This window comes from Nannospalax galili, unplaced genomic scaffold, assembly GCF_000622305.1.
Source record: "Nannospalax galili isolate Female #2095 unplaced genomic scaffold, S.galili_v1.0 scaffold43, whole genome shotgun sequence".
Classification (NCBI taxonomy): Eukaryota; Metazoa; Chordata; class Mammalia; order Rodentia; family Spalacidae; genus Nannospalax; species Nannospalax galili.
Window position 1 is genome coordinate 2,939,995 of NW_008353342.1, and position 9,186 is coordinate 2,949,180.

The 9,186-nt window shown below is 47.3% G+C and overlaps 1 pseudogene; it reads left to right on the forward strand.

Moving 5' to 3' along the window:
• The first annotated feature begins 2,370 nt into the window (after positions 1-2,370).
• LOC103748024 lies at positions 2,371-3,824 on the forward strand (annotated as a pseudogene).
• Positions 3,825-9,186: the final 5,362 nt, after the last annotated feature.

Below are 9,186 nucleotides of genomic sequence, written 5' to 3' on the forward strand. Positions count from 1 at the left end.
CCTTGACTGCTCCACGTGCTTTGTACACCATCGTTCTGATCCGTTATGTAATGCCCCTTCTGTTATGTACACTGTCTATACCCTTACTTGTTGGGTCCCTCCATTTCCCTTCACCACGTTGGGGTCCTTTTTGTTTGTTTGGAGGAGGGACTTAGGCTCTGCCTAACCTCACCCTAACCTCCAGTTGCACAGGTACTGCAAAATTCGCAAGTCAAAATTCAATTCAAACCAAATTCCAAATTCGAAGTACACACAATTTGGCCAAGATTCGGTTCCAGACTCTGGTCCCCGCAGTCAAATTTCTCTCTCAGTGACACTGTGCCACAGTGGTATTTCCCATTCCTTCCCCAAGGCTGTGGCCATTAGATGGGAGCTTTATGGAGGCCAGTTAACCAGTGACGGGTACGATCCTATCAGAGGAAAGCGGGACACCGGCTGCCCACAACAGCTTTCACTCTGGCAGAGGACAACCTAAGACAGGCACGGTCTTTCCATCCCAGTCTTGGCATGTACTTCATCTTTAAAAATATAAAAAGAAAGGGGGAAATGTCGGGAGCCATGCTTGCCATAAGCATTGGAAATTAGGAGAGTGTCACTTTAAGAGCTTCTGAGCTCTCTGCTTCAGTGGTCAGAGCTGTCAGGCATGATAAATCAGGTCTTCTAGAAAGTTAGTTTCGGTTCGGTCTGCGGGCACTGGAAGATTCAGCTACATGCTGTATCCATAGTACTCCTTTTTGTTTCTGTTAGGAATAATCACCTGGATAACCCCAACTCTGGGCTGGATAAAAAGGACCTGTGGGACCCCTCAGGGGAATCGTCCTACTGGAGCATTCTCTCCTGCCTGTAGCTGCCTTTCTGTAAATAAAGTCTTAGAAAACTTCAGACTTCTGTCTGAGTTCCTTTCTTGTTGAAGACCCAAGCCTGGTGGGCTTGGGTGGCATTCGACAGACCTCTCAGACAGCTAAGCTCTCCAGGCATGGGGATGCTTGCTTAAGATCACACCCTGGCTTCCAGAGAGCAATCTCTTTGATTGGGATACTTGGGATAGAGTTGAAAAGTTGATCAGATGGGCCCAGGTAGAAAAAGGGGAGATCCCCCCTCTGGGTGTGCTCCCCACAGTGTCAGCCTTAAAAGGCTGCTTCCCCCCTCTGCTTCCAAAATCAAAAGTGGTGGGGGCCCCAGCCAAGGCCACTGACCCGGTCCCAGAGATGCCACCAAGCCCAAAGCCTGATCCTAGGCCCCTAGGCCATATGGATCCACCAAACCGTCCTGAGCCCCTCTATCCCTCCCTTGATCCTTTTAGGAGTGCCCCTTGGCCCTGCAAGGGCCCCACCCAGGCAGACTCTCAGACCAACCTGTTCCCGGCTCCCTCTGCCCCTTCCCCATACAGGAGAAATGTTTTGACCTGGGAGGGAGCCACCAACCTCTTTCCAGTCAATGTCAACCCTGGGGGCAATTGGCCCGCCACTTGGTATCCTTGGCAGGCTCAGGACCTTAAGGACCTAAAGAAGCCTGTTGCAGAAGACAGGCCCAACTCTCCCTGGTTGGAGGCTATTCTGGAGGGGCTGGCCCATGAGGCGTGTGAGCTGTGGGACTGGAAAGAATTAGCCAAAGCAGTGCTCCCGGGTCCTGTTTTCCTTAAATGGCTGGCCTATTTTAATGAGTGCTGCATTTACGGAGAAAGCAATCAAAACACCCAGCTCCCCGGAACTATTGCTTTTGGCATGCTCTCTGGCACTGCTGATCAGTTCGCCACTGGGGCCCAGCAGGCAGCCATTGCTCCTCCCTATCAAGACCAGGTTCGGGCTATAGGTCTGGCTGCCTGGAGAAAGCTAGATGAAGGACCTACTGAATCACCCATATCTGGGATTACTCAAAAGGTATAGGAGGACCTCCCCTCCTTTATAGATAGAATTCAGAAGAGCCTGCAGAGAAAGTTCCCTTCAGAGGAGTTGCGCTACCGGTTTGTCCGATCACTGGTTTGGGACGGCATGACCGCTGATCACAAGATAGCTTGAGCTGGGCTTCGAAACCAGGCCATGGACAAATGGATCATAGCTACCTGAGATGTTGGGTCCGGTGTCTTACCAGACAAGCGCAATGGTGGCTGCGCTTCAGGCTAGCCGCCAGGAGGAGCTTCAAACCCTTATCAATGTCCTACGACAGACCAAAGTGTCCGGTAAGTGGACCTGCTTTGGGTGTGGCCAGGAAGGTCACTTCCGGTGGGAACGTCCAAACCAGTCCAAGACACACACACACACACACACACACACCCCATCCCTCCGGGGGAGGGGGAGGCCCGCGCACACCCTGTAAAAATGTCTTTTAACATGCGGTGATTCCTCTGCCCATCCACAGGAGGAGAAAGACATGGACTGCTCGCCTGCCGCTGTGCCCTTGGCCTCTGCCTTTGCCTCCTCTGTGACTGCCACTGCGATGCCTCGGGGCGCCTCTGCCCTGCAGCAGCTGGACCAAGAGCAGATTAAAAAAGCTGTGGAAGTTCTGTTTACACAGTCCAAGTCCAGAAAAAACAACAATGGATTGCTTATGAATGAGAATGATAATTTGTTTTTAATGGTGATATTATGGAAAATCCTAGAGAAAGAGCTGCGAGTCCAATTGTCCTTGCCTCATAATATTCTATCAGATTTGTCAGAAATCTGTTTATTTACCAAAGATGAATGTGAATCACCTGAACAGACAGAACGTTTCTTTAAGAAGCACCTGAAAAAGCATGGCGTTAAAACCGTCTCTCGGATTATCCCTTTCCAAACTTTAAAAAAGGAATATAAAGCCTATGAGGCCAAGCTCAACCTCCTGAGTAGCTTTGAGTTCTTCATTACTGATGAAAGAATTAGACGGCTTTTACCCACACACATAGGAAAGCATTTCTATCAAAGGAAGAAAGTTCCAGTACCTGTAAACCTTCTCGCCAAGAATTTGTCCAAAAAGATCAATGACTGTATCAGTGGGACAGTCTTAAACATCTCCAAAAGTGGTTCTTGCAGTACTATACGCATCGGTCACACTGGACTGGAGACCCAGCACATCATTGAAAACATCTTGGCTGTCTCAAAAAAGCTTTCAGAAATACTGCCAGAGAAATGGCAGAGTGTCAAACTTCTGTTCCTGAAAACTGAGAAGTCAGTTTCCCTTCCCATCTTTTCCTCATTTGTCACCTGTCAGGATGAAAAGAATATATCTCTCTGCAGCTTGAAGAAAAAGGAGGCAAAGAGAAAAATAAAAGAAAGAAAATACCATGAAAAACAGAAGTTGAAGAACAGAAGCAGAATGTTAGGACAAAATGCCAAAACTGATGCATCAGTCCCACTGCAGGGTGGCTTGGCTCCTAAAACTGGTGCTGCCCCAGTGAAGGGCCCTGGGTCCCAGAAGAAAAAGACTGGCAAAGCAAAAGCTCAACCTAAGGTGATAGAACAATGTGAAGAAGAAATTCCACAACTGATACCAATAGGGGAAAGTCCAGCTAAAGAAAATGTGAAGATGCAAAAAGATGTCACAGAAAGAAAAACTCCAAAAAAGAGTCCTGGTCCAAATACACCTCATAGCAAGAACAGAAAGGCCCTGTCAGCTGTAGAGACCCCAGAATCTTCAGGCCGTGGGACCCCAGGGAACAGCCCAGGGAAGAAGCGAAAAATGGAACAGGAGAAAGAAAAAACATCTTCGCTGCTGAAAAAAGACCCGAGGCAGACTCCAAAAAAGCCAGAGGCCAAGTTTTTCGCTACTCCCAGGAAATCTGCAAAGAAAGCAACCAGCATCCCCCAAAACTGAAAACAAACCAGTTGGCCCAGTCAACTTGAAACCAGCACCTCAACCTGAAAAAAATATCAGTTACCTAAAGAGCTTTTTGGGGGGCGTGTTCTTTTTGAGACAGGCTCTCCATGTAGCTCCTGCTGCCTGGGACTCACAGGATCCACTTGCTTCTGCCTCCCCAGTGCTGGGATTAAAGGCGTGTGCCACCACGCCCTGCACCTCAAGCTTTTTAAGAATAAACTTAGATGTGGGGGTGTACACCTGTATCCCTAGCACTCAGGAAGCTGAAGTTGGAGAGTCAGAAGTTTGAAGGAAGCCTGGGATACAGCGAAACTGTCTCAAATAAAACTCCAGTCCTGGGTAGGGATGTAACTCAGTGGTAGAGTACTTCCCTAATAGCATGCTCAAGGGCCTAGGTTCAGTACCTAGCACTGCCAAAACAAGCAATATATTACATACACACACTGTACTCTGGTCCTGACTCATAACCATTTGCAACAGTGAGGCTTGGTAAAATGTTTTTGTAAAATTTCCACAGGTGATTGTAAAAATCAGGAGGTGAGGTAAAATCTATTTTTAATTGTTCTGTGTATTTGCTGACAGATTGCTTCTCTGTGAGTGTGTTTTTTATTAAAAAGTTTAACATCTACAAAAAAAATGGCTTTTATCGGGCTTGCGATTGCAAATCCAAATTTAACCTTAAGGGTGAGCCTTTAAACTCACCCTCCGGGCCACCCCCAGCCCCGTTAAATAAGGGGGATGAGCCAGTTCAGACTCATTGGACAGTCCCATTGATCCCTGGCTTGAGGTAAAAAAATGACCCTAACCATAGGAAACAAGACCTTCAAATTTCTCATTGACACTGGGGCAGACCCCACGGTGATTAGAAAGGAGGAAGTCCCACACTCCTGGCAGTTGGTGCCCGGCCCGTCCTTACTGGGCGTGGGCGGGCAGTCTACATCATGGGAGACTGACTACTTAGCTACCCTGGGTAGATCCCAATGGGAGTCATGGAGAGGTGCGCCCTCTTGTGGTCTCTGGCCTAACTGCCAACCTTTTAGGTCGGGACATTCTGGGCGAGGCTGAGGCCTTTATCACTACTGACCAAAAGGCCTTCTATAATGACCTCCTAGACCAAGAAGAATACCAACAACAGTTCAGAGAAGGCCAGAAAAGCCGTCCCAACTATAGGGACGACCCAGAAAATGATGCCTTTAAGGACCCCCCCGGGGGGGCTCCCCTGGATTCCAGCAATCCCCAAGACATACCACTTAACTATTATTGATATTAAGGACTGATTTTTCTCAATTCCCCTCCACCCTGACGATACAGAAAAATTTACATTCTCCATACCCTCAACCAATTTTAGTGGGCCAGATTTAAGATTTGAATGGACTGTCCTGCCTCAGCGTATGGCCAATAGTCCCCCCATTTGCCAATATTACCTAGCCCACATTTTTGCCTCACTGATGGGGCGGCTGGATGTTTTATTCTATATTTATATGGATGATATAATTCTGGAAAGCCCTGAGCCCTCCAATCTCCACGAGCTGTCTCTCTATTCTTCAGAAAAACTTTAAGTTGGCCCCCAATAAAATTCTGAGTATCCCTCCTTTCAAGATACTAGGTACCACCTTATCTATGGACACTGTTTCCCCCATAAAGCCTCAGCTCACCATTCAGGACAATTATAGTCTAACCTAACTCCAAATATTACTAGGGGAAATTAATTGGCTGAGGCCCTGGATACCCATCTCTACTGAGGAGTTGATTCCATTATTTGATCTCTTGTGGGGCCTTGACTTAGCCTCCAGAGTGGTTTTACTGCTTCAGTGCCAACAAATTCTAGCCAAAATCCAACAGTCCATAGATAAGGCCACTTTAAAAAGGTTCGATCCTGACACCCCAATGTCTCTTTAACTTTTCATTGGAAGTACATTGTGCACTGCTCTTCTCGCACAAGAGGGTGAGCCCATATAATGGATTCATCTATCCGTGGGCGGAGCCCCTCAAGTTTATTCCATGACCAACCAAATTGCCAACTGCATTATCAAGGGTAGGGACACAGCAGTCCGGTTGTTCAGTATTGAGCCCCATTCCATTATCACTCCCTATAGATTGACAGATTTTACCTGGCTTCAAAAAAACAATGAGAGGATCGTGCTGGCTCTAGTGGGATTTCTTGGCAAGATTTACTGCCACCATGGTCCTTATAAGTGGATAAGCTCCTTCTTGAGGTTGGAGTGGGAGCCCCCCCAGACTTTTTCTTTCTCAACCTGACCCTAAGTTTCTAACTATATTTACTGATGGGGGCGTCTAGGAGCCTCTTTGGTCATCTACCCACCCCTGGAACAGGGACAAACTCCCATGCCCATTAAATCAATCTCTCACCAAGTTAAAGGGTCACCACAGTTTAAAGAACTCTTTGCCGTTGTCATGGCATTAGACTCCATATCAGAGCCCTTCAACCTGTTCTCAGACAGCCCATATGTGGTTAATTTACTGCCCAAATAGTGGAGGCCCATGTTAGATTAGACTCCAACCCCATATCTCCTCTGATGATTCAGACCCGTACTCTACTTAAACTTAGGGTAAATCCAGTATTTCTCCAACATCTTAGAGGCCACCAAAATTTGCTGGGGTTTCTGTCAGAGGGAAATAAAATAGCTGATCAGTGGGCCTCTTCACATCAGTGTCACACAGTCACTGAGGCGACCCAATTTCATCAATTGACCCATGTCAGTTGGAGAGGGCTTAGACATAAATATCCCCACGTGGCAGTCAAAGACCTAAAGAAAATTACATGCACCTGTCGATCTTGCCAACCTTTTCTTCAGGTCCCCCCTCTTCAAAATTCGGGTACCAACCTCAGAGGCCTTCGGCCTAACAACCTCTGGCAAATTAATGTTACCCACTATGCCCCATTTGAAAAACAAATATATTTTCCTATCAGTTGATTCCTTCTTGCGTGCCTACTGGGCGACAGCACACACCGGGGAAAAGGCCAAACATATAATCAGTCACATGCTCCAATGTTTCGCCACCCTTAGACTGCCTGATCGAATTAAAACAAATAATGGCCCATGCTTTGTAAGCAAGCCTTTCTTTGAGTTCCTTCAAACATGAAAAATCTCACACTCCACAGGCATTCCTTATAACCCTCGGGGACAAGCCTTTGTTGAGAGATACAAACAAAACCTTAAGACTCAGTTACAAAAACAAAAGGGGGAGTCCCTGCCCCCACATGATCAACTAAAAAAGGCCTTATTTACCTTTAATATTCTAAATTTTTCCAAAGAAGACAAGTATTTGTCTCCCTTCCAAAAACATTGGTCCTCATCTACCAGCTACAGCTCCATTCTGGTCAAATGGAGAGACCTGCTCACTAGAGCCTGGAGGGGACCAGACCCTCTTCTTACAGCAGGAAGAGGATTTGGGTGTGTATTTCCCCAAAATGAAAAGAGGCCCCTCTGGATACCTGCAAGAGACATTAAATATCTTCCCTCACAGGACGATGGATGGGACAAAGATGACCAATAAAATACTATGATGACACAACTTCATGATTAATAAATGCCAACAAAAGCAAAAGGTTAAACATGTCAACCAGGGGATAAACACCCTTGAGAAGGCCTTTTTTTTCTCTCTCTCTCTCTCACAGAAAATGGGGTGCAAAATCCTCCTGATGCTGGCCCTTGCCCTAAACTGTCTACAAATGAGGAGTCAAGCCTATGGGTTAGACAATCCACATCAACCCCAGAAGGTCACCTGGTTGGTGATCAATGTGGCCACATCAGATGCCATCAATAAAACTACTCAGATAACCCCCCTTCTACGTGGTGGCCAGACCTGCAATTCGATCTCTGCGATCTTGCCACTGGATCATGGGATGTGCGTGGATGAGTAGGCCAAGGGAAAACCAGGCCAGAATGTGGAGGCAGTGGGAAGGGATGCACCCTGCCACTTGTGGGATCCCTTAACTCTCCTAGCTGCTCGCATATCCTTAAAAGACATGCGTTGCTGTTGACAACATTCTATGTCTGTCACGGGTCCAATAGAATTGTATCACAATTGCATATTTTTGTGTGGGGGAATGACTTTTATGTACAAGCTGGGGCTGTGAGAGCACAGGGACAGGGTACTGGATTGAGGGTAAAGGACCCATCCGAGTTAGTAGGGTCAAGCAACAACTGTCTACAAACCCATTATATGGGCGATGTACAAATTATCATTGTAACCCCATACAGATCAGCTTTACAGAACAGGGAAGAAAGGAAGGAGGATGGGAAGCTGGAAAGATGTTTGGGTTAAGACTCTATGTCTCAGGATATGACCCCAGCCTCCTACTAATGATCAAGAGGGTTGTCAAACCCCTGCCTTATCAGGAAATGGTGGGTCCAGCCCGGTTTCCACTGCCAAGGCCCACCACCCCTACACATGTCACTACTAGCCCGATGCCCGCCAGCAATACCCTGGCGTCAGAAGCATCTGTGCCTTGTAACCCTGGCCTGGGCTTAAGTGGGACCAAGCATGAGGACATTCGTTGGGCAATGCAGCTTGCTTATACTTTTCTCAATGCCTCTAGACCTGAATTTGTTGACCCATGCTGGCTGTGCCTAGACGCCAGCTCTCCAATGGTGGAGGCCCTGGGGACAGTGGGAAACTCCACAAACACTACTCATGGTGATCAATGCTGATGGGGCAGGATCAGCACAAAAACTGGCAGGCTCACCCTGCCTCTCAAACATGACAAAAATATGACCTGTGTTACCCATGGGCACCCTGGTGGACACTCCTGGGGGTGCTGTAAAAACATCACTTCAACAGGGGGTAACTGGATAGTCCCTACTGAGTCTTCATATTATTGGCTGTGCCAAAATTCGGGTTTGACACCTTGCCTTTCTCTTGCAGTGTTGCAACAATCAGGGGGAGGACATATGCACCCTAGTCTTCCTCTTCCCTTATGTCATTTATCACTCTGCTGAGGAAATGCAGGGCCGGGAGAGACATATACAAAAGAGAGAGTTGCTTTCCACGGTTGTGGTTTCCACACTTGTGGGCCTTGGAGCTGGGGGGATGGCCCTTGGAGCTACATCCTTAATAATGGCACAAAAAGGCCTCCAACAGATCAGGGCAGATATGGATGCTAGCCTAGATAAAGTTGAGACAGCTGTCAGGTTTACTTTCCTCTCTAGCCCAAGTAACTTTACAAAACAGGAGAGGGCTCGATCTCCTGTTCCTCCAGCAAGGTGGTGTATGCAAAGCCCTTGGAGAAGAATGCTGTTTCTATGCTGATAATTCAGGAGTGGTTATGGATAACCTTGACAAATTAAGAGAGGACTTAAACAGGCATCAGCAAGAACAGGAGTCTTGGTACTAACAGTGGTTCACTGCCTCACCATGGCCCACTACCTT